We start from the raw sequence: 27673 nt of genomic DNA on the forward strand, positions 1-27673 counted from the left end.
CACATCTGAGCACGAGTGAAACATTTGCTTGTGTTGGTTCTTTTCACAGCAACAAGATCATTTTCAACAGTTTGAAAGAAACTGCAACATTTTCCTTTATCTATAGCTACAGTGAGAAATCAAAAGGAAAATCAGCATGTCTGTGTATATATGTTAACATGTGTTGCTTTATCACCCTGCCCAGATAAACTGTGGTTATGAGGTTTTATGTACAGTATGTGTGGATATTTACACTATTGCAAACTATTGCACATTACAAGTGTAGCTGGGTTGTCTGAACTGTCTCTTGAGAGGATATAACTTTAATATTGAAGCACAATACTGTTAAGAGTTGGGAGTGCATGAGATTTCCTGAACTCAAACCTTTTCTTGTCGAAGCAAAAGGGGGCACTGATATCTGAAAGGCCCCCACGCGCCCATACAGGTGCTTTTAGTTACTGAGGCAGATTAGATGTCTTGACGGTTGAAGTTTGGCAGAGCTCTGCTGGGAGTGTGCTGAGGTCCCCAGACTTGTGTAGATAGATCTGAACAAATCAAACGAGGTGCCATAAAACTAACAGGGAAGTTAGGGAGCTGTCAGTCAAACACAGTCTCTAAACGAAGAGGTCTAATCAGCCAAAATAACTGGAAACATCTGCGGGGTATGTCACAGGACATCTGCAGGCGCCGTGTACATGAAGTGACATTTGTTGTCAGCGGTTTTTCTAAGTTCAGACTCTTTCTTATAAGTAATTAAGAGTCCTGAAAAGATCAATTTTAGAGAGTAGAGAGTATAAAGAATGAATGTAACTCTGTGTAGAAGAGTTTCTATCCCTATCATTTTAATCATCTCACCTCAGATTTATCTCCCACCACCCTGGTTGGGAACTACTGATCTACAGTTTGAGCTGTTGAAGAATAAATTGATGGTGTAAAAGACAAATATCTGGTAGCACATTATCACATGTCCATATATGCACATGAAACACAATGAAGTTATATCATCTGTCAGTCACCTGCTGGTCCCTCTAGCTTCATCTCTCTCTCTCTCTCTCTCTCTCTTCACTGTTGCTTCTTCCTCTTTTCCTGGATCCCTCTCAGTTTATTTTCTAACCCGATTCACAGCCAATCAAGTCACAGAAAATGTGTTATTGGTTATCTCTTATGGATTAGCATAAAATTGATCTGCAGCATTTCCAGTTCCGTTATTACAAAATGAAGATGTTACCCTCCCTCCATTCTCACCCTGGGTCATTTTCCTCTCCCGTCCTCCCTCTCCAGGCCGTATCTCCTCCAGCTGTTTGAACCGATGATAGCAGCAGTGATGACTCTCACATGCCTTGGTTGGTAGTGAACGAATGTGTGTGCAGAGGAGATAATGGCAGTGTTCCTGTGCGCAGTGTGTGTTAGGACTCTGTGTAATAAGGCCTGTGTAATATGAATTATTGAACGTGTTGATGCTGGCCAGGTCCTCCCTGCCTGCAGGCTGCATCTCAGAGATGTCATGTTAGCACAGCCTTAGCTCTCACCAGTGCCACGCTTCACGTACTGTACACTCATTCATATGTACACGCAGCCACAGCTATCAAGTGCTATCTGCGTTATCTGCCGCACACACATGCTCTCGTGTGAACTCACACTGAAACATGAATATAGACAGTAGCAACATAAACATACACAAACATCCTCCAGGGGAAATAGGCCATTATTTAAACCATTTGTCAGCATTTGAAGTAAACAACATCACATTTTTTTTCAAATAAATATAAATCGGTGGTGTGCTGTCAGGGCAAGCAAGGCGAGCAGTGCTTAGACAGTTAAAGCTAAAAATAGAAATAAATTAGAATGATACTGAAGTGGAAGTTTCATAAAAGATTTATAAAAAAGTAAAAATTACACATGAAAGTTTTCCAGCTAGTTTGGCTAAAGCAAGAAGAAAATCTTCAGCTGAATATTGCACAAAGTTTGAAGTGCTTTGAGGAGAAGTGTTGAAGTAAAGGAGAAAGTCGTGGTGTTTTTTATTTACACGCTCTCACCCATATGTTGCATTACAGATCATTAGTTGGTCTAATTAAAACATTTAAAAAGCATCAATTTCGATTGGCCTGTCTGCACTTTGAAAATGTCAACAGGAGCATAACTGGCCGTAACTAATAAACCATAAATAATACTTTGATAAATTGATATTTTTAATTGCCAGCAGCCACTGAGTGTGACAGGTAGTTTGCCAACGGATCCCTGATATTTCAGCAGAAAAATAGATGAGTCTCAACATGGTTGGACATGGTTCTTACGTAAAGAAAAATGTTAAAAAAGAAATGTGCATGTGGTTAATGTGTGGTTAGAAATAGTTTGGATGAAGGCAAGGAAACAGTGTGGTGATCATTTTCACTGTGGAATATGAGCGTTACGTTCTGCATTGGCGTAGTTGGATGTAAATAGCTGCGTCAGAATCATTAATTATGAGCAGAATTCGTTGGAAGCTGCGCTAACGTTACATCTCCTGTTCTGTTAGCCTGGGGTGATTCAGCTCCTCTAAATCGTCCTTTTTACACATGCAGATTTGTTTTCTGTGTTTTCTAAATAACGCTGCAGATTTCATCATATCAGCTGGGGCGATTTCATCATGATTTAGCTGCCAGGAGGGATGCTTTCAAGCCTCTCTAATAAAACTGAGCCTCAGCACTTTAGTGTCCCTGTCTTTCATCCTCCTCTTCCTTTGTCTCTCTTTCTTCCTGCCTGTTGACGGTCGCCTTTGAAGGCAGAGAGATAAATATGAACACAGAATGTGTTTTTGTTGTTTTGAAAGACAAAATGAAAGAGCGATGGCCGTTGGCTCCACTGTCAAATGTCCCAGTCATTGTCGGCGCGTGTGTGTGAGCAAAGTACCTTTATTGTACTCCAGTGTTTGTCAGCGGGTCAAATATTTACACTTAACCCGTCTTCTCATGACAACTATAGACCTAGTACACACACATGCACACACACACACACACACACACGCACACGCACACACACACACAGCTGGAATACAAATGTTTAGATGTCATTTATGCAGATACGGAAAATTAAAGGGTGAAATTGAAAATAATCTGAATCACAAAATAGAACAGAAATATGTCCAAACACATAGATGGTAAATTTGGTGTGATTTGTTTGTTCCAATATTAAGGGTAGCAGTAATAGTATTCTCCCAAACTGATTATTTTTATGGCTGGAAACTACAGAACCTGCAGCATGATGTTACTGTAACATGTAGTCTGACACACTTGGAAATAAGCGATGCAATAAGTGATTTTGACAATGAAATAAAAATCAGAAAAAATAAACTAAAACATAGTTTTAATATGCAGAAAAAAAGACAGACAAAGAAAATAATTGACAGTTGCTGCTATTTTTCGACTTCTTTTTCTATTGTCAAGATATTTGTGGTTTGTGATTTATCCTGTCTTATAGACACTTTTGAACATAGGAGCGTAGCAGATTAATATTATTGGTCCCTTTCCCCTTTTGGTGTTTCAGTTTCAGGTATTCCGCCTCAATAGCTTGACTTACTGGGATACTTAACTGAAACTGGGCAATCGTTACTGTTATTAGTTCTACCAGCTTTCTGCTGTGAAAAGTCAAAAAGCTGTGAAAATGGTCTGTAACCTTCTGACCTTTCCCAGACTTTGTATTTCTAAAATATAATATTGGATCAGCTTGGGAACTAGTATGAATCAGGCTCCGTTGGGTGTAGAAGATGTCTAAGTCTTTGTTGTATTGATGATGTGAAATATGCAACACAATTCTTCCATTGTGAATTACAGAGGTTGTGCAACTCTACAAACAAAACATGAAGCATGCTAATGGTACAGTGTGTTTTCCTATTAAAGCATGTCAGTACACATACATCAAAAGATAAGCTGATAGTTGCTCAAGCAATTATTTTTATTCGCATGAAACCAGATGTTGCAGTAATGAACGGCGTGAATGAATCTACTGAGTGAACAATCATACTTTATCCGCTCATCCACTTCAACTGTTACTTTGTTTTCCTACTGACTACTAAGAAAATAAGCCACAAAGAGTGATTTTATTCAGACAAAACATTTGTTACTCAGGATGATAACTTTCAGTCGACATTTGATATATCCAGAATGACACAATCTTGTCTTCCTTAGTTTGGTTTGCAATCCTGCTCGGCTTTAAATGAGGCTGTCCTCACAGGAAGCACGGCAGCATCAGTCATTTCCGTAAGTGCCTCAAAACGATGTCTGTTTACGCTCAGCTGGCAAAGCCGCGTAACAGCCGCAGTGATCATGACAGTAGTAAATGTAAGGGGATGTTATTGTAGAGTGACAGATTACCAAGTATCTCACTTTATTGCGGGGATCCATTTGAGATGTTTCAAACAACTCTCATGAATGCAATGCTCTGGGTCTTGGTGAGTCTGGAAAATCCACAGAGGTTTTTATTGGAACTTTCTACCAAATAAATAAACCTATGAAAACACAAAGTTTACACATGCATTTCTCAAAACCTGGTATCTGCACAGCTACTGAGAAAAATCTATTTTTATGATTTGTGCAAGCTGGAGATTTTACCTACTTATCTGTTGTTTCAAATACCTGGATGGGTCAGTCGGGGCTGCAGAGGCTCGTAACCTTGGTGCCTTCACTTCCTCACAGATTGTGTTTGACAGTCGGATGGGTCTGTCGCCTCTGCTCTCTGCTGCTCATTAACGTGACCTTTGCGCAGATACACGTGCCCTGGACACTCACTATCTAATTGGGTGAATAGACAATGTTTTCCTTTGCTTTAACCTTTTCCATTAAGAACCCAGAAATATATTCGCCTCTTTATCATGATAAAGAGACAGTAAATTGATAAATGTTTCATTTTCACCTTTGCCGAGAGAGACACTGATGTTTTTCCTTAATGATTGTTTTACAGTATGATTTTTTTTGTTTGTTTGTTTTCCCAATAGTAAAGGTTGAGGTTGTTGCTGTCCATGTTCACTGTGCAGGTTTGTGTGTGTGTGTGTGTGTGTGTGTGTGTGGGTGTGTTTTCTGCATTCCTGAACAGCTATCATCAGTAGAGGTCCTCAGTTGTTGCTGGTGGGCATGCTGGCTATCAGAATTACACTCAGCTGAGCTGCAGCATAATCATTATATTAACTGAACAAAAACGTTGGTTTGTTATTTGGTGTGAGTGTAGGAGGAATGTGTTTTATCATTTAAGCACAAGTCAGTTCAGCACAGATTTTAGCCTCATTTTCTAAAGCACACACACACACACACACACACACACACACACACACACACACACACACACACACACACACACACACATAAATGGACACTTACACTAACAGTTAATAGGTCTGGTAAGAGTTAGAGTTTTTTTATCAAATCAACCCATCTGCCTCAAATCTCAATTTTGCATTTACAGAGCAAGTGTTTATGTAAGCTTGTATGTATTAAATATATATATGTGTGTGTGTGTGTGTGTGTGTGTGTGTGTGTGTGTGTGTGTGTCTGCATATGTGAAAGTGTGAACACGTGTGTTTTCATGTGTACATTTATTACTGATTATTTTTCTTGATTTCTTTAAAGCCACTTTGTGCGCTGCTCGTGGTTGAACAAAAGAAAGACACCAATTCAAACCTACTTTAAAATCCTTACGCATTACTATTTTTTGGCTGTCTGCCACAGTATCATTAAACACACTACCATTAGGAGTCACCAGTCACATATTCTCATATCCTAGACACAGCTTATCTCTTCGACATTAAGATTTTTAGCAGGAAAAATCTAAACTATTTATAAAAAAGAAAAACACACTCACTTGAAAGTATAATAAGAAACAGGAAAAGGAACATCCTCTTGATGAGGGGAATATAAAGATTTATTAAAGAAACAAAAAAGACTGAATGTAAAAGATCAAATGTAGAACTTAAAAATTTGATTTCATCTGTAAAGTGTGTTCTACTTTTCAACTTTTTGATTTGGATTAAATTTATTGGCACAATATCCTCAACTAAAAACCACAGTAACCAGAAAACCAGCTCGAAACTCAGTAACTATCGACCTGGATGTCATTAACTGCTTCATTTGTATTGATGACCACAGTTTTTCTAACAAAAAATAAAAAACTCCTGCCAGAGGAGGCTTTTTAAAACATATCTATACTGAGCCATGACTGAGATCCAGCAGACACGTCCACCCTGTCGGCCCCCAGCCACACAAACACACACACAGATTACTTGAATGATATTTGAAGGCAGAGAGTGTCTTCAGTCAACTGCACTGAGACATTTATTTGATGGCATTCAGAGTTGTAGGTTTTAATCTTCCTCCTCCTGAAAACTGAGTTGTCAAATATTGCTATGTGAGATAAACTTCAAACAAATCTGATCTGGTTTAAACAGTGAGAACTTTATTTCCAGAGCTCAGTGATATTCAAATGAGTGTGTGTGCGTGTGTGTGTGTGTGTGTTTGTGTGTGTGTGTGTGTGTGTGTGTGTGTGTGTGTGTGTGTGTGTATGTGTGTTGTGCTCCAAATGTCACTGCTTGAAATATATGGAGGATGCTTTTGAACTTGCTCTTAGAGAAGTGTGTATGTGTGTGTATTCTCCATTTTTGTGTGCGCACCATTTGATATTTTCCAGCTCAGCCCAAATTGAAATGTTCCACCTTTTCTGAATCACTGTGTGTTCAGATGTTAAATCACACTACTGCAGCATTGTGTTCACGTTTTAATTAAGTTATTTGGTGAGAAAAATTGTAATCCATTTTGAAGGCTCCTACATTAATAGCTTTCAATAATCCAGTAGACTTGTATGCATCAATCACAAGATGCTAGAATTACTCTGTGTGAAATGATCTTATAAAGACGCAGGATGGATGCCTTTAAGACTCATATAACAGGTGTGGTGTTATTTCATAAGCTTCATATGGTTCATATTGGAAACATAACACATCTATAACAAATAAAAATTTTTATTCAACAACAAATCATGTAAGGTGAGTTATAATGCGAGACATAAAGAATATACTGACCCCACTGTAAACCGTGTTTTTATGCCGTACATACCTTCAAGCTAACCATCAATAAAGTCAGTGTTACTGGTCATTTCCATGTACAGTCTGAGAACTTAATTACAAGTGTTTGGTGATGGCAGTGACATTTGCGTGACCCCATACATTCTCGCGTGTTCACACTGCCTGAACAATATACATATAGAATAACTGGCTCTTGATATCTTTAGGTCTGCTCATTGTAATTCCATAGAACCATAATTATATTAACAGAAAAGAACTTTTGGTAAGTGCTTCGATTAAACTGTAACATGTTTAATCTCCTTCTCGGTTAAATGATATTAACCCTCCACACTGAATCCCACTTTGATAAGTGACATGACAAGTCTCCAACGCCGCTTTCCTCAGTCATATTTAATGAGTTGTTGTAACAGTTTGTTTTTTTTGTCACTTCTCATTCTCTGTGTTTCTGAGATTGGGTAATAAACACTTTTTTTTTTTAAAGTGAGAAACATCGCTCAAATAAATGGTTTCACATTTGGTGTCTTAAATTTTACAACTGATTGTTGAAAATCTCAATGAAACACTTGGAACAGCCTCATCTTTCCTCTCAAGTTTTGCAGTGTTGCTGCAGGGATTAGCTCTTATTCAGCTGCAAGAGCACTAGTAAAAAACAATCTATCGATTCTAATCTAATCTAATCTAATATTTATCTAACATCGTTGTATGCTGTTATATTAAGATTGAGGCGAAGAGTCCAAACCATGAAAGAATATCTGCACAAAAACCTGTTACAAAAGCTGGGGAGACTGGGGACGGTTGCAACTTGCACTTTTTGCATTTCTCTCAGTTACTCAGAGACTATTTAGACTAGACCAACCGAACTTTTACATATTGAACTTACACCTGTCGGCTAATTAGCCAAACTATTCAAAGAAAATTACATATGACATATCATTCACAGTATTTATTTGAATGGAAGAATTCAGATGTTGCAACAGACCCCAGACTTGGGGACAGTTGCAACACAGATAAGAGACGGTTGCAACATATTAAAATACATTAAATTTCACTAATTAACTTTTGCTTTTTGTCTCAACAAGCGTAGTATTCTGAAAATATATTGTTTTGCACTGTACATAGGTCTACCTTGAGTCAAAATAGGCACAATTATTTATTGTTTTGCTGATTTTATGATAAACAGAACAGGCATTTTTATATTGTATTGACAGACCATGACAGTCTGACAAAATAATTCCCACAATAACTCATTTATATTCATTTATGCTTTAAAATTAGCAATTATTGTTGCATATGTCATGTTATGGGACAAAATTAGCTGCATAGATTGACTATTTTGAATTGCAAATGTTGAAACATACTGTTGTGTGGTCTGGACAGTTTTCCACCTTTTCAGCCATGACAGAACGTCATGTTCTAGCTAGACACACTGACCTCGACACGTGCTCACCACATCACTGCCGAGTCAACAAAACAAATGATTCAAACCAACTACGTTTTGATTAATTCATCCAAAAGGACAAAAAGCAGATGTTGAATGTGTCTTATTTCTTTCTTTCTTTCTTCCTGGTGGGGGGGGGGGGGGGGGTCTAACTGAGCATGTGCTGTACAAGTGTCATCGATCTAACGTGTCTGATTGGAGGAAAAAGACTTGTTTCTTGTTCCAACTGTTCCCCTCCTTAAGTCAGGGGCGTCCAGATACTTTTGACACTGGTATCTGATAAAACGTGTGTAAATCTGTATCTTTGACTTGTGGCACATTTCATTCTGCAACTTACGAAAATACAAACAGACTGAACACTCAAGTCAATTTATTTGTAGTTTTACTTAGTAAATTAAGTTTTTTTTTGTTTGTTTTTTATGTGTTAGTCCGATACTGTAGGTGAATATATTAGCAATGTAGCAATTTAAATTAAAATACATTTATTGTTACCAGCTTTTTGTAGTAAACCAATGCAGACGCCTACGGCACATAGAGCAGGAGTGTTTGCTGGCTGAATGACTGATGACTTGACCAACACTGATTGTTATGCAGTTGCAAAATCTATGCATTTTGCATATTTAAGAGATGGAGGTGTGTGTGTGTGTGTGTGTGTGTGTGTGTGTGTGTGTGTGTGTGTGTGTGTGTGTGTGTGTGTGTATGCATTAAAAAAAAGCTTGATCTTTATTCACACATTCACATGCATGACAGGCATCACTCTCTTTCAGTTTTTCTCTCCTTTCTCTCTCCCACCTTGCCGTTTCAGGATGATGAATTGATGTCTGCATACATCTCCATATCTTTAAGCTAGAGATGACACCACATCTCACCTCCACTAATCACATACACACTCACACACTCACACACATACACTGTTGAATATTGCCACATCTGAGTGTCCTGAAGTGCAACCACTGTGGAGTGTAGTGTGCATGTGTGTGAGGTGAAACCGTTGTGTTTGATATGCGTTTGTGTGTGTGTGTGTGTGTGTGTGTGTGTGTGTGTGTGTGTGTGTGTGTGTGTGCGTGTGTGCGTGTGTGTGTGTGTGAGGCTGAGATGTTATGCGTGTAAAGGGGATTCATTTGGTTTGTGCATCAGTGTGTGTGTATGTGTATCCTGTAAGATGGAACCACTGTGTTTCTCAGGGACTTTGTTGTGTGATTGGTAATTGATTTTCCAATCTGTGCAGACCACGGCTCGGTCACAGAGCTGGATACAGCACAGGTTGGCTTCCTGTTAGCATCGACCACTAATGCTGGGCTATAGAGACAGCTGGTGGTGGCAGAAATGCAGGGAGGGGGTAAAACACATTCTTCATACTAAAATCTGAGTTTTAAAAGCTTTTGTTGTGGAGGAGCTTTTCTTCTGATGCTTTTAAATGCTTTCCTTTGAATTGAGCTATGCTAACTGAAGTTCAGGAGGAGAAAAGGCCACAGATCTGGATACGCTGGCTTTTCCCAGCCTCCAGGCCAAGTTCAAAACTGCCACTCTTGTTCTTTTTTTCACAGTCCTTCTCCACACCTGCCAGTTGTTATATTTTTGTCAGATTTTCCACTGTAGTTAAAGGTCACATATATGACAATGTGAGCTGAGGCACAGTTTTTCCAACATCAGTCCTCTTTCTTCTGTTATCCCAAACACTGAAAAAGAGTTTCCTCAACAATGTAAAGTGATCAGGTTTTGCTATGACGTTTTTTCTCAGACAATATATTTTTGCCTCTTTTTTTCCATCAGCATGATACTGTATGTCAGACAGCTCTAATTACTACAATAGCCACAGACATTAGCAGCTATTCACGAGTGTTGGCAGCTGTTGCTATAAAGAAGACGCCAGGCAGACAGAGGTTAATAATCAGAACTGTAGCCTGTTTACAACTTTTCATGGCTGCATAGAAGAAAAAAAAGCAACCGAATATTCACAGTATATATTTTTATGTTAATTTTCCCTATGATACAGCATCTGCTCCAACCAAAGTATGATTTCGTTATCTGTGTAATATTTTTATTTTTTAGCAATATGGCATGATCATGATGATATAATAAATGTATTTATCAACCCAAACTTTAAAGATACTGTTAGTTTGCACTCGGACACCATTATATTTTGGTCTGATATCTTTTCCTCTATATGTTTCCTGTGGTTGCCATGGTCACACCTTCACGTTGGGAAAGGTCAACAATCTTCACCTTGTAGGCTCTGGCAGGAAGCTGTATATGTACATGAGAATTAAGTTTCCATGTCTCTCTTAACTTCACAGCAGGTTTCTATTGGAAACCAACCACGCAGCAGCCGAAGACACTCACTGTCTGACTTTGTCCTGATATTCTTAACAATGCAATGTATAAAGCTGAAGTAACGAAAGTCTCCCATTTCCTGTTGGAGTGAGGGGATTTTGGCCTAGACATTACTGCTCTGCCTTTGAGGTAGCATTGCCGGTTTCTGTCTTTGTCATCCTTATCCTCTTTGACCTCTGCTAGTGAAAACAAACTATGTGTTGGTGTGTTGGGCACTTTCCTTGGGGAGGCCCTGACTGGCACAATAGCACACGAGCAGTGAGGTGGCTGTGTTCCTCTACAGTATCTGAGCTCCTTGGAGTTATGAGATTATGAGCAAGGAGAAGGGAAGCACTTTATGTCTTGTTAATGTCATCTTCAACAGGTGGCTGTATGAAGCGTTTACCGGGCCTGTACATACATAATAAAGTACAACAGGGAAGTTGTATATGTACACATCAGGAAAGCTGAAAGGCACGAAAGAATCTAAAGAGTTTTCACCTTCAAACACAGAGATACCCATCCATCGTCAAACAGACCTGACACAAGATGGATGAGTCATCCTCCTCCACTCGGCCACAGCTTCCTCACTACAATTACTTCAAGTTGTGGCCCTTGTGTCATTGCTGTTCACAACACACAGTGCCTCACCCACATAATCCTTATCACCTTTTCCACCCATCAAAAACTGAAGCCTTTATTTCCAACTAGTCATTACAGTGTCTGATTTCCCTGATTACTTTCCTCTTCTCCCAGCTGGATATGTGATTGCAGAAATTAGATAGTTGCCCCTGACAACCATACTGCCCCAACTCCCGAGACCTACAGTTTGTCACCGCTTCGTGCAAACTGCAGCAAAACATCCAAACGGCTCGTGTCTGTGAGGCTGGTGGTGACAATGAGAGATGAAGGGGCACATGGAGATGAAGAAATGTGTGTGTATGTATGTGTGTGTGTGTGTTTGTGTGTGTGTAAGCACCCTCAGGGCAATGCCACATGTCTTCCCACAAACACACAGTTCTCCTCAGAAAAGTAGAAAGTGCTCCAAACTCCTACTTGAAGATTAAGATGAGATAAATATGATAATCTTGGGAATTACCTCAAATCCTGTGTTTTAGCTACGAGGATATTTATGTTAATATCCATGCTTGTGCATTTATTTGTGTTTGTCACATATCAGTTACTGTGCTCCAATGAAAAAACTCCAATATTTGTCTGATTCTTATTTCCTGTGTTAACATTAAACTCTTTATTATAAATCATTTCTCCTGTTTCTTTCCAATTTCTTCCACCTTTCCTTTCACTTTGAACTTATCTCACACTAAAACTCATTACATTGACAATTTCAAGCCTTTTGTTCGACTCAAACGCAAAGGCAGGAAATGTTGTTAGTCCACAGACATGGACATCAGCCATATGGACAGTTAGGTTACATAAAGAAATATAGGATTTATTAAACATATTCTGTCTTTTACAGCCTTTCAGTGGGGAACAGGGAGTGTCCTGGTAATCCCTGCTCTTCCATTCCTCTAATAGAGTGATATCTATTCAGGCTGCGTAGCTGCCACTCCAGCTCATTTAGCATAGAGGGTGTGCTGCTCGTAGCATCATTTGCAGCCGGTTACTGTGAGACGAAGCTGCTCTCTTTCTATCCTTCTTTTGAATCATTTGAAGCATCCATGTATTAGTTGCACTCTGCGAGTCTTGCTGGACTGCTGACCTGGAGTTGGTGAAGACTTCTCACGCATCTTGCAAATGTATTTTTCATTTGTTCATGTTCCAAGTAAGGTTCAAATGTCGTTTATCGGTGTAGATCCAGAACGACAATAACACACAAAAAAAAAAAAACACTAAATGTCCACAGCCCTTCTCTTAAAAGGTTTGTTCACATCATCTGCAAGTATTGCTTTCTGCAAGCTGCCAAAGAAAGGGCATCAAAAAGAGCGCCGTCCTTCCTTCAGACACTGTAGAATTTATTTTCTCCATCTCTTAATTTCCTGTGCTGTCTTGCTGTTATCTGAATATGAGGCTTGCAAAACAAATCCCCCTGCGTTAGCTGAGGACTAGTCTGACTGATAGTGTGGAGAAAGAACATGTGATAGTGGTCTGGGTGAGCCACAAGTGGCCAACTACAAGATAACAAAGCAAAAACATACCATAAAAAAAAAAAAAAAGTCAAACATTTTCATCTCAGAGGCAGAGAACTGCTTTTGTTGGTTACTGAACCTCTAACTGTATCTGAACTGTTGTAGCAAACCCTGTGTATATTGAATTAAGCAAGACTGCATGTCTTATTGCATGTGTACTAGATCGTAAGAAGAAAGTGTGAAATAATTTTGACTTAAAGCAACAATATACTAAGCACTGGCCAAATTAATATGATATGAATATGAATTAAGTTAAAATAATTTAAAGCCGAGAGAAATGTTCATGCTTATCCTGAAAATGACTCTGCAAAGACAAAAAGATGAGCCTAGCAGAATCAAAAATGTGCATGGATTACATAGCTCGTATTTTACATCCTAAAAATATTTTTGCAAGATTTCAGGAGACCAGACTTTTGTTCTGATGTGTCCTCGTGCTGTGGCTGCTAATCCCACCTGCCACAATTACACTGCTGGTGTCCATGGTAAAATAGTCAAGGCCCCAAAATGTCCTCAAAATTTAATGATCATGTATAAAACAGACTCAATGTGGGAGTGGTGATGTGATGTATGAAGAGGATGTGTACCATGGATCCATCCTGTTTTATGCCACTCTGTTTCTTCCTGTGTCCCCCTCCCCTTCTCCGCTCAGCCTCCATCATCTCCCTGCCTCCCCCTCACTCTGTCTCTATTATAGTAATCATTGTGTTTATATGGGGCTAATAGAGTGATAGTTATGCATGCTACGCCGCTGCTGCTCGAGCCAGCTAAGTCATTTAGCTGAGAGGACCACTTGACCAATGCTGACAGCACACAAGCTACAATTAAAGCAAGGGCAGATACCCATCGCCCCCCACCCAAACACACACACACACACACACACACACACACACACACACACACACATACATGAAAACACAAAAACACATCAAACACAACTTAGAAATACTTGTATTTTCACATGAACGCACTGCCAGGTGTTGCATCTCAGCATCTAATCACATGAATAAAAGATACACACAGGTACACACACACACACAAACACACACACACACACACACACACACACTTGTAAACTCACATACACGTACTATTATCAGAGTGCTGCCTCTTGACAAGGAGTAGTATTACTAAAAGGTTTTCCCTCCCACACACTCATAGAGGGGAGGGCAAAGTGTGTGAGAGGGCTCTTGTACCTCTGAAGTCATTATGTGTTTGTGTACACATTTTTTTGTGGGGTTTTTTTTGTTTTGTTTTTTTTGTTACATGGATGTGAGTGTCTGGGTGTGTGAGAGTGTGGGAGGACATTCTGGGAGGCTCAGACGAAAAGTAAAAAAAAAAAAGTTTTACAGTAAGATTATTTCCATGTACAGTGTATCCTGAGGTGTTTGAGCAGTAAAGAGCAGGAGGTTTGTACTAACACCCTGTTTGAACAGACAAACATGAGGTTCATGGCCCCGTCTTTCGGAAAGAGAAACTGAGCATATTTTGCATTTAGCAAAAGTCATAGAGCAAGGCCAGGTAACTGAATATCATCACTACTGATCATCATCATCACACATGCTGCTGCTGAAACAGAGACTATACTGCAGACAGATGATGAACTGTCTGTGTGTGTGTGTGTTTTCTTTAAGTAAACAGTCTGTTTACTCAGAATTAAAAGACAAACGTGACCTCAGCTGACTCTGCTTTGTTCTGCACAGCAGGATAAATCATGTCTGGGTTTCCCCCCCGATGGAAACCACAGATGTATTTAGTTCTGGGATTTGTTGTGTCCTGTTAATGTTATGCCTTCTTTGTTTACTTAGCGGGGATGTTTTCATTTAGCTTTAGTGTGGCTACACAGTGTTAGTGTTCCACGCAGGCCCATTTAGAAGGAGCAGGGTAATTAACTTTTCTATGGTCCTTGAGTGCTTGGGTTGTGTGTTTGTATGGGTATTGATTATAGCAATGTGGCATATGAAAGCAGTGTGGAGGTGTATATGTGTGTGTGTGTTCATATGCATCTGTAAGTTGGACTATATGATAATAAGGCACTCTGGCTGTCTGTGCTGAGTTTGTGAGTTGTAATATATATTAGTGTTTCTCTTAGCATATATTAATTGATATTGTTCGTAGGAAAGTGGGTTTGGCTAAAAGTCTACTTCTGAATTCTGTTCACATTTTGTCTGAGCAATCACCATATTGTTTCTAGACCATGTTATTTCTTTTGGGATGGAAGTGATGGCTGTGAGGAATATAATAACCTATAAACCTATGTGTGTGTTTGTAGGCTTGTAACTGCAGCTTTTTCACATAATGAAAACCTACAAACTTCCTTAAAGTATGATGAAAAAAAGTTTGCACAGATTAACCTATGGGCTCCTTCTTTTATGAGGACAGTCTCAGGTTACATCCACACTACTACATTTCAGTTTTCAAACGCATCTCTGTTGCTACGTTTACACCTGGCAGCAAAACTGCTCACTCAGAGACCCGCGGTCGCTCCCTGACCGAGTCTTATGAGCCTCGACTAGAAGTGGTGAAAGCAACATGGATAACAAAATGCAGGTGTTACTCACCTTGTTGTCTCTGCCAGCAGCTGTTGTGCAGTTAAATTCTGCTTTCTAATGCTACAACTGCCTTTGCTCCTTGTTTTTTTGTTGTGTTAGGCTACTGGCTGTTGCATTGATCAATATGTGACAAATGTTCAACACATTTTATCTTAAATAAGTTTCAGAAACTCTTTCAGTTGGTGGTGTAACTCTTATAGCATTTCTGAAGCCAACCCCAATGCACTGGGCATTATGGGTAATCTCTCTTCTCTGCAGGTGGATGAGCATGATCCAACTAAACTATACATCACATTAACCAGTGTCATGGCTCGTGAAGCTTATTTTACTTTCTTTCCACAGCTGGTTCCACAGTTAGTCCTGTACAACGACATCGCTGACACACTGCAAACAATCAAACCTTTAAGATATTTGGCCTCTTATACAAATATCACATCTCCTGGCTGAAGTGAGAACATATACTGTTCACTTTCATTTGTTAGAAATGTTCTTGCTTCCTTTCCTTCCTGCTGAGATCAAGAATCATTTTCTGCCTGGAAGACAAACACAGTCTGTAACAAATAGCCTAAATAATTAAGACGCAACAGACAACGATAGAGAAACGGAGAAACAGAAGTTAGAGTGGTGCTATAGAGCAATACTACAGCGAGAAGACAGAATTATCATATGAGACGCTGGAATATAGTGAAAGAAACTGACAAGAGGGGAAAAGAACAAAAGGTAAAGTCATAAAATATTTCTAATATCTCATTAAAGATTATGAATGTCAGCAAGGGTGAATAGAAAATCTACGATTTTAACTCTTAAAACCAAGAATTCCTCAGAAGATCAACACAAGATTTATCACTTGTGACACTGCATTTTTATTTATTTATTTATTTTTTTGCATTTGGTAGTTTTGAGGCATCTCACCTGGTGCCATTAAAAATACATTTCAGTACGCAGCCCTAATTGGAGCGTATTTATCTTCATTGCTAAATTTTCTATGACAGGATTAAATGTGTGTGGCATAAACACTGTTTTCTGGAAACTTTTCACCAGTTGGCACACACATGCAAACAGAGTACAACTCTTCAAATGGGAATGCGAATGAGCGCAGGCCTTGATCATACTTCTCACCTTGTTGAATGGTGTGTGAGGGAGTAAGTGTGTGTGACAGGGATCTTGTATCGGCACACTCTAGAGCTACTATTTGTACAAACACACATAAATGAGTAAAAAAAAAAACAAAAAAAAACATGAGAGCCAGAATCACACCTTCACAAGTGGTTTTAACACACACACACACACACACACACACACACACACACACACACACACACACACACGCACACACAGGTATTCAATACTATTACCACTGCAGCCTTAACCCCTCTTTTGCTTCTCTCTGCTACCCACTCCTCATCCACTACTCTCATTTTCCCATCCTGTCCTCCCACTCTGCTCTTTTCTCTCCCCCTCCTCTTCCTCACATTGCTTTTATTTTTACATTTTCATTCTTTTACTCTCTGCTTCGCTGACTCATTTCCCCACTTCCCCTGCTGTGCCTTCCTCTTCATACATGTTAAACAGCACATGAATAAAGCATGCTATTATTGCAGGAAGCCTGTGTGTTTTAAGCGTTTGCGCGCGGGCGCTTGTGTGTGTGTGTGTGTGTGTGTGTGTGTGTGTGTGTGTGTGTGTGTGTGTGTAGTCCAAGATGCACATATGTGCACACGGTCAAGTGTGCACAAGTGCTCACTCTCATCCTTATCAAATGAGATAAAACTGGCTCAGTATGACTACAACCTCCTAATAGCAGCATTGACCTTCATCCATGCATTAGCAGTGCTGCAAGATAAGAGTGCTGTTTTCTTACATGTTAACAGCCATGTGGGACCTTTACGGAGGGGCGTCTTCTTATCAGAGGAGTGTGTGTACAGCTCTGAACGGCTGCTGGGCTTCTTTCTGGAGTGTGTTTCAGGATGTGCATTCCTCAAGGTGATCTCAACTCAAAGACAGAGCTGGACATGAGATTTTCTTCCTCTCTTTCTGTAGCGGTCTGCTCAGGGCTAACTCAATTTCAGCTCAAACAAGGCTTGCTCCAAAGTTAAACTTTTCCATCTAGGAAAAACAGTCCGTTGGGAAGCTGTAGAAAGTTGTAGATACACTTCCTGATTTCATTATGGTGCCTGTCACAAATGAGCAAACTGCACTACTGATGTTCAGACATGTATATAGTAAATTATGCATCAAGTAACATGTGTTTACTTTGTTTCTCACTGTTACTGACTGACTATAATGAAAGTTAACTCTTGAATCTGATGCATCCCTCCCCAGTGAGTTACTGAATCAGCTTCTCATGTGCATAAACCAGATCCAATGTTTCATTTACCATGAAACTGAATTTCCATAAAAAAGGTATAAATTGTAGTTTTTCTCAGATTTCTGAAGCATAAGCATGAGGTTGGTGGCTATTGGGAATTGAGTTTGAATGTAAACAACTATCACACATGGCCTTCTTTGGCAAAGAAGAGATGCGTGCTACATTTCAACGAGCAGCAACAATCATTTGTTTGGAATAATACGGAGAAAGAGACGTTGCCGACACTGTTTGATTGACAGGTGATCTCTGGTAAGTGTAGTGGAAAAACAGCACACATCTATTCATTTACTGCCAAGGCAGCCAGCAACTGGGAGGAGGACGTTTTGTTTGAAAGCCAGTTTTAAATAAATATACTTATGCACACACACATACCAACCATAATCTTATTGATAAACCATCCCAAAGGCTAAAATGCTTTCTAAATCAATATTAAGAGCATCGTGAAAACATCATTTGTGTCTGTCAGTCCATGTAAACAACATATCATGTATGACAAACATGCCAAAATACACATATACACACACAAACACACACACACACACACACACACACACACACCATGCAGACGCATATCTGAGGAATGCAGGCTGCTTAACAAAAGAGAAAACGTAGCGCCACAGGCAAACCAACATTGAAAGGTGCTGCTCAGTCAATAGCTTTATGCAGAAATATTTACACAGGCATAACGAACCAAAATGATTAAACAGAAGTCAGAATTACCTACATGTGTGTTTGTAAGTGTGCGACTGTGTGTGCTGTACTTTAAATCATGAGAAGCTGCAGCAGTTGCTCCCCCAACTTACTTAGCATTGCCTCAGGTGCACATCAAACACACACACACACACACACACACACACACACACACACACGGGTGCGCACACTCAATCATTAGTAGGCAACCCCCATTTTGAACAGGAACCACCTCTCAACACCGGCAGAAAATTCTCTTCTTCCACTTTTATCTGCTTCTCCCATGTAATCTATCTTCCTTTCCTCTTCTCTGTCGAAATTCCTGCACTTCTTCTTCCTTTACCCGACTCTCTACACTCCTCCACCTCACCTTCTTTCTCCCGTTTTGCAATGTTTCCCCCTCCCCTCGTTTCTTCTTAAGAGACGAAACAAAGTGTGACAGCAATCCAAAACATCACCTGGATTATCAACAGGAGGGATCGCAATGATCGAAATATATCCATCAAAATGTAAAATATATATAGATTGGGATATTCAAATCAGTAAACAATGAACCCACACAAAAGCATTAACAACTGTTTGTTTGATGAATTGGCATCGTGTCAAGTTTGTATATTTACCCCCAGTGGCTGAACAAAGCCTGTTGTTGCATTTTAAAACTGTGTAATGACCCTTTACCTCATGCAACAGACTCAACATGCTACAGTAAATAAACTGCGTTTGCTTTCGCTACGTTTCCATTGAAATGTCAGAGCAAAGAGCTTCATATGACAATTCACACAAAGGACGAGTGGTGTAATGATGTATAGAAAACAAATAATCTGATGAATTGCACTGTGTGTATATACTGTGTGTGTATATATATATATATATATATATATATATATATATATACATATTTATGCCATGGGACAAAGAGAAAAAGAGTGAGGTGTCTGACAAGAACACAGAGGACAGGGACAGAGGGAGAAATGGCAGCGAGACAGATTGTAAAGGACAGTGTCTGTCCTGCTCAACACCCTGGTTACAGAGGAATGTCTTCGAAAATGTGAGAAAAAGAGACAGCAACAGAGAGTCAGGGAGAGGTGGTGAGAAGCTGATAATGATTATGTGAAGCAACTGTCTAGCATCATGTCAAATGCTACTTATGTTTCGATGATGTTTCTATATTTTTATGTAAAGCAACGGACTGTAACATTGTGCAAAAAACTCCCCTCAGGGAGAATAAAGTTTACTTTACTTTAATGACTTAGACAGTAAGAAAAGTTCACAAATCCTGATGAATGTCCTTCTATGTTTGTTTCTCGTGTCACTCACACTAATCAGGACTATACAGCTTCCTTTCAGGGTTAGTGGCTGTCTTGTCTCTTCTCAAATCCGCCAGACATCAAAACAGGTGGCGATTGATGAAAAGTGACCTTACTATATTCAACAGCATGTGTAAGTAGAGGTGGAAAATATAGTTTGAAAAATATTTCTGAGTTACCCCACTCTTACCAAACCTTTACTTTAAAAGTCTCAGTGTATAAAAGTAGATTTCATCGTCTTTTTTTTTAAATATAAAGCAGCTCTAGGTTCTATATTAATACTCTTAAATCACTCAGTCCAAAGAGAGAAGCACACAGCCTGTATTCAGCAACTGAGCCTTAAAACGAGAAGTCACGACTTCTGTAAATTTGTGATGTCACAACAAAGCAGTCACCTCTCTCAGCCATGCCCTAGGCCCCACCCCCCTGGCCCCACCATCTTAAGATTTTATTCAAACATTTCAGACCATTGCAGGAATATATCTTCTTATGGATCAACACTTACCCTTCCCCCAGTATACAACCACCTGTTATCACAATACTGAAATTCATGAGAAGTAAAGCATCTCTATGACAACAGAGCTACTCCATCCACTGAGGAAGGCCACAACAAAAGCTTAAGAAACACCAAGGAAGTGGATCTGAGAGCTGGGCTGCAAAACAGAAAGTAATGTAACTAATTACTTCTACTACTGAGTAATGTGATTGCTTGTGCAATGTGTAATAAGTAATAAATAATCAAGCTCCTTCCCAAAACAACTCAAATGCCTCTCATCTAGACTGTCATATCTGGTAAATGAAGAATGGTAAAGTTTGATGCTAAGTGCCTGTGACAGGACTTTGAAAGATTCCCCATGTAAACATAGTTTCATCCTCATAACATTTTTCAGAGGCAGGGTGGCGGAGAACATCCAGTAATTCCTTGCAGGGGATGAAGGATGGTACATGTTTGTAGTCAGTCAGCCCTGAGGGTTGCCTGTCGTCCTCTTGTTGGCCACTGAGCATCTCTACTGAGGCTGCTGGGGACTCGCCTTGCTCGACTAGGGACATGCCTTGCTCAAGGGCACCTTGCAGGTATTTGCAGAGTGACAGCATGTCTCGTTCGCTTCATCTGCCCTGCTTTTTCTCAGCTGGTTCTGAAATGCAGCGGATTCTCTGTTCACAGCCTTCTCCTTTGTTAGTCATTAGACTTTCGCTGCATCCGAAACCACCCAAAAAAATATTCAATTCCAAAACCCCACACCTCTGTTCTCCCCTGGACATTTCTCCTGCAGCTCGTCACCTCATAGTGGGGATTGCAGCCGGTAGTCAGTTGGTCTGGCAGTTTAGATTGTAGTCTGCTGGCTCTATACTCAAGGCATTAGCATTTAAATTTAACTGCCTGGAGGTATCATACATCAGAGTCTTGGATCTGTCTGTTTCCAAGTTTGGAAGAGACTTATTCATTTTACATTGAGAGTAAAGTGTCCAAGCCCATTGGAATAATGCATGTAAGTTAAGCAGTTGGATTTATAATGATGTGAATTAATGCATCTCAAAAAGACCTGGGGACTTTGTTTCGAGCTGTCATCAGACATTTACTGTTAACTATCCAAATCATGTCTTTAGTATATACCTGCCTTACTTTTAGGGGATTAATTAACGTTTAGATTAATATTTATGCCTCCATAGGGTGTCTTTGATCACAGTGTTGGAGTTGTGAAATTTTCTAGCAGTGGAAATTCCATTTTTAGAAACTGGTTTCTGCGTTAGGCTTTCAAAGGCTTTCACTCAAACACCCAGCAACACTGAGGTAAAGCAAAAAATGTTCAGACTCATAAAATTTTCATTATCCCAGAGACTGCTGTTTACTGTGATCATGGGAAAAACGGCAATGAAGTAGGTACATGATAGCAACTCATAATCACAGAGAAAAGAAAAAAAACTACTCAAGGTATTATTGTTGTTACACAATATTTTGTAGTGTACGTCCACTCTCTGGAAATTTCTCTTCAAAGAAACATGTACATGAGAAGAAAAAAAAAACAGGAGGAAACGAGAGGCTTCAGCAACTAGATCCCAAGTTACGATAAGACATGGCTGCAAGGCAGAAGCCCGTCTTTGATCAGGGAGACGCCTCGGCCTAAAACTGCTGCAGAATTTCAACAGATTTCTGGTTCGAGTTCTTAAACATTTACAGGGTATGTGTTGTGTTGTGTTGTGTTGTGTTGTGTTGTGTTGTGTTGTGTTGTGTTGTGTTGTGTGGAGCAAACATAGAATGACACATGAAAGCTTTGGTCTTTTGTTTTTTACAAATTGATTTTTATGTACATCTCTGAGCCCATGTAGTTAAAAAAAACCTCAAGCACCCAGTGCGTATATTGCAGTTTTTCCTGATTCGACCACAGTGTAGATGCTGCGGACTAATATCTGTCGTTGGAGAAACACATTGCGTTATCCAGTGAAGCATTAAAACATTACCACCCTCCCTCTGGTGCAGCTAATCTCTTGGCCACAGAGCAGTGACTGCACTGTTTCCTCTTCTGCACTCTTACATCTTTAAAAACACTCATAAAGCACCACGCCGTACACATGCTTGATCTCATTTGGTTTAAAAAACAACATTTCCGTAAAGGCCATTCTCTGTGTTGACTCTTTGGTGTGCTGTGGTGTGTTTAGGGGCTGTGGGAAAGATCAGATAAACAGATGATGACACAAGAAGATCGCAGGTGCTAACAAACTTACGGACCACATAGTTTCATATCAAGCTACCATTAATGGTGTATTTATGGTTTAATTTGTGCAGCTGGATTTGTGTATTTATAGCACAAAAAAATTATCTCTTCCTATTGTTTAAAGGTTATAAAGTCATACCAGCAATAGGCAGTCAGCATTGATTAAAGACAATGTGATCCACTCAGTTTGAATGAATAATAGATACATAAAGATTTTTTAAAAATCTGATTAATTCAACAATGTCTGTCAGTGGAGTTCCCCCTTTTTGTAAATGTCCTTTTAAAGTGGAATTCTGGTCTTTAGTCAAGCATCATTGAGCTGTCACCGATCAGTCTCACCTCTTTTGTGTCCAGCTCATTCATTTTCACACAGAGCTACACTAACCTGTCCAAGGTAATTGGGGTAACATATGTGCGTTTTGTTTTAAGGTGTGGAATCAAGGCTGTGTGTTGAGCTATCCCTATTGGCAGCCTGTCTCCTCGCCTGCTGAGTCAATCAGTCTGGGTCTGTCTCTGTGTTAACAAGTCCTGTTTGTGTGTTCTTGCGTGTGCTTGGAGAGATGGGGAGAAAATAATCTCAAACGGGGAAAAATAAAGACAGGTGTGTTTAGGGGAGACAGGAAGAGAAACTGAGGGGTGAGAAGAGATGAAAGGAATGTAAGGAACAAAACAGTTTTTCTGTTGTGGTTGTCTCAGCAGCGACTGGGCTGTACACAGCCAAGATGAAGGTTGAACAGTAGGTGTGAGAATATGAGCTGCGCCAGAACAGCACAGGAAGTAAGAAAAACATGAGCAAAAGACAGAGATGGAGAAATGGTAAGAGTGATGATAGTGTTGTCCTCTGAGCCTCTGAGACATGTATCTACTGGACGCTTGATCTGCTCTTTCACTAGGACAGTCTTCTGCTCTTTCACAAAACATGGGACAAAAATCTTATGCTGCATCTAAACAGGGACATGTGATTGGCTTGCGCCCACAGCTAAATCTCTTCTTTTTCCTCTTTTGCTTCATCAAACAACAAAATTGTGGTTGTTGAGCGATTGTAATGTAAATGCTGCAGATTATGGTTTTTTTGGTCGAAGCATTGTTTTTGTTACTTTCAGGGGAAAGTTTCCACAGGACACTTTGATTTTTTTTATCTAAAACAGTCGTGTTTATGTCTCTGTAAACATTCTGTGATGTTTGTTTAGTTTGATTTTCTGTTGATGGATTAAGCCTTGAAAACTATTGTGATATTAATGTGGCAATGTGGGCGAATGGTTTTGTTTGGAAATAAGTGGACAGGCTTCAAAATCTAAGCAATCACACACACAAAGTGTCAAAGCTTTGACAGTCACTTTGAAAAGAAGATAATCACAGAAAAATGTGATTCATACACTGTGGTAACATTGCTTAAAGATCCCATATTTTACACTATTGTGGTGTTTTATTTGAAGTGAAGAAGATGCAGTGTAGTTTCACATCTCCTCTCTCAGGCTTCTCACTGGAGCTCGAGTCACAACAGGTCGGTGAGCCAATCAGCAGAGAGGAGGCTCTGATCCTCTCTGCTGATGGCTGGGCTGGGGGCAGTGACTGTCTGTGCACACCTTGTTTTTCACTTATTTAGTTGCAGCATAGAATGAGCCAAGAGTTGACCATCATGGAATAAACAGTAAATCACATGTCATTGTCAGTCGCCTTTTTTGTTTCATAACAGAATGTATGAACAACCCAAATACACAGCTGGTTACTACTATGAATGGATGCTTTTTGGGCCCAGACCTGAGTTGGCCTCCTCTTGTCACACCCTCAGGCTTCAGTGACAAGAACTAAGTAACTGTTTTATAGTTATAAAATCAGAAACAGAAATACTTAATGCTGTTTTTAGGAGTCACTTTGTCACAAGGAAAAGTAAATGAGACTAACCTATGAATAATTTAAATACGAATGTATTCCTGTAACATGACATTGAGAGGTTTTCTGGGCCTGCACATTCTTCAGAGGGACACAGTGTTCAAAACTGTCCCTGTCACGACAACACACACGGCTCGACACTGTCAAACGCCTCATCTCTTTGCATCACACGCTCACACATTCAAATCTGTCCTATCACCCACGTCTACACACACATATAAACACACAATCACACACATGCTTCACAACCACCTGGCTCCTCGTCATGCAGAACCACACGTTAGAAATCACATGCATAATTATACACATGTTCACACACACACCTTGTCATACACACCCACACTAACACAGACATGTGTAGACTGTGATTTCCAACTGTCAGCCAGTATGTCCAACATAAGCACATGAAACCTGAAACTTCTGCTCTCACAGTCCATGAATACAAAACCCATTCATTTAGGTAAATAAGTCAGAAAATATAAATTTTATAAATAAAATCCCCAATAATATCTGTCTTTTTAATCACTATAAAGAAGCAACGGACATTAATTTCACCTAATTAAGAGCCAGTAAAATCCTTGGCTAGAGAGCAGAGCTATAGCATCTAGTGTGTAAGAAATTTAACCAAACTTTGATAAAAACATATCTCATTGTCACATCCTTTGATTTTGGTAATTTGTGCTTTATAATAATCCAAACAACAGTGTGGACAGAGACTGGATGTCACATGTCTTCCAAGTAGCTCACCTCCTTACAGTACTGTTCTTATTTCAGCTGCATTTTATAGAAGCTAACTGTGCACTTTACATGCCGTCTGCATCTGGCTTTGTGAGAAGAGAAGTGATAATATACTACCCACATTATGTACATATCTTTGCTCAGGGGCACCAATAGAAAGGTTGAACATTTATTCCATGCATCAAGATCTCGCAACTCACTCACAAAGTCATTGATGGAAAGGTGGCTAGCGGTGAGTGAAACCACTGGCCTGTAGGTAAAACAGATAGGAGAAACTGAAGGTCAAAAAAGAAAAACACAAGTGAACAAACCCAGTTTAGCAAGTCTCAAGCAAAGATTTAGCCTGGATCTAATTAATCTCATGTGCCCTTTAGTTGTCCTCCAACAAACTCTGTTATCAGTGACTGTTGTGGGACAATCAGGTAGAAAGACTGGAATATTTAAAACTTCACAGCCCTCAGCTCTATTCATTTATTGATAGTATATTGGTGTTGCACTTTAAGAAGTTCACCAGAAGGTAATTTAAACAGGGTTTGATCCTGCGGCTTATGAGTTTTTTGATGTTACAAGTTTTCTCTTCTATTATGGTTTTGTTCTCAGAGCTAGATTTGACAATGATAGATCTGATATGTAATTTCACCCTTTTATTTTCCACTTACTGCCTGAGGTTCATGAGTAATTGGCTGGTAAATTTTATGATGTAGTCAGGGCTAGCTGATGCATAGGCCTCATTAACATGAGTGACAGAGCTGATCAATATCAAGAAACATTGCTCACAACTGTACAATTCAAAACAAGTGTGCTCCAATCAGAATAACAGCAACTTTTGCTTTTGTTCTTGTCTGCAGGAAAGTACCCAAGACACTTAGAGAGAAGTATCAGAGTTGGTTGTTTGTTTTTTGAGGGACGGCCTAATGTGTTTGTTTATTTTATTCAACTTTTCACCTTAGAACAAGGTTGTTTTATGTTTTCAGTGTCTGAGGCCCATCAGAGGGAGCTGTGCTACGTGGAGATGCTTCAAAAACTCACCCTCAACCCATCACGGGTCCTGATTCATAGTTTGAGAAAACTGCTGTCATAAGCTATTTGCTAAAAGTTTCTTCATCACGGCTGCTGGGCCTTTTCAGGGGGTGGTAAAGTCATCAGTTGTTGGGCGTTTGACATTTTTAGGGAGAAACACTTCAAATGTTGACCTTTATGTGAAATCATTAGGCGGAATGAGACAACACTTTTAGCCCAGACATTTTCCTCTGCAGTCTCTTTATATTCTATCTCTTCATCTTCTCACTTTTGCTCTTTCACTCATCCCTTTCTCTTCCTCAAGCTCTTTGTTTCACCTTCTACTCGTTTATTCTCCTTTGTATCTTTTTCTCTCATTATTTAGTCTTTATTCTACCTCCTCTTATTTGCCCTTTGCTCTGTTGTCTTAATGTTTTAGGTCAGTGCTGAGAAATGGGAAGTTTGGCCTGGTTTCCTCTGGTTTGGTGCCATAGAGGGAGAATGCTCAGGCAGGGAGTGTGTGTGGTGTAGTGCCAGGAGGAGTGATGAAGGAGGGGGGTCAGACAGCTTTATAATAGCCGGCGTCTTCGAATTAAAGAAATTTATAGCTCCAGTGAATGCTCTGATGTGGGTGATTAACAATGAGGAGGATTCCTAGCTGTCTAGAAATTAAGTGTTATGGTGGTTATAATTGTTTCTGAACCATGTCAAATACCTGATCAGAAGTGAAAGAAAATATGTTTTTTTTTTTTCTAAATTGCCTCGCTGATAACTCATCGCATTAATTTCATGCTTTTAATGTCAGCCCACTGACTTGGATTTCTTCTGAAGGCAATCCTGCCCCTCTATTAGCTGACACCATCTGCATATTATGCACAGCATCAGTGTTTATGAGATGTAGTTACGTAATCACAGGCGAAAGGCTTGGCCATTTATCTTAAAGTATATATAATGCATATACATGGAAATGTATATACAGCAGCAGCAGCTAAATTTAGAGACAGTTTCTTTTAAAACTCGATTTAGTATGATCAGTATTTTAAATGTTATAATTATACATCTTTAACCTATTCACGGTCAACTGACTGATGTGTGTTGATGTGTGAATCAGACTAAATTTATGATAAAAAGTTATTTTACATTTTTGCCTGTGGGGCTGCTGAAATGTTATCTTTTTAAATATTATTTATTTGTCTCTACAAATACTGTGGGTGGATGTGAAAAATAGGCAATCAAAAACGAGTGGGAGCACAGCATTATAACAAATAGTGCCAATTTAAAAAACAAAAGAAAACAAAAGATAGTAAGTCATTTGAGTGTCAACATTTGACAACACTTTACCTGGCTAGATCCTCTAATTATGACCCTCAGGTAAGGATGTCTTCAGTGGGTGTACTTCAGCTCGGAAAGGAGCACTTATTTTCTACTTCACTTTCTCTGAAGCAGTTTGTTTGAACTGTAACTTCTGAAATCATGGTCAGAACATAAAGCTAGAA

This window comes from Seriola lalandi, unplaced genomic scaffold (genome assembly GCF_002814215.2).
Source record: "Seriola lalandi dorsalis isolate HSWRI2012SDOR001 ecotype SW California unplaced genomic scaffold, Sedor1 jcf7180002054937, whole genome shotgun sequence".
Taxonomy (NCBI): domain Eukaryota; kingdom Metazoa; phylum Chordata; class Actinopteri; order Carangiformes; family Carangidae; genus Seriola; species Seriola lalandi.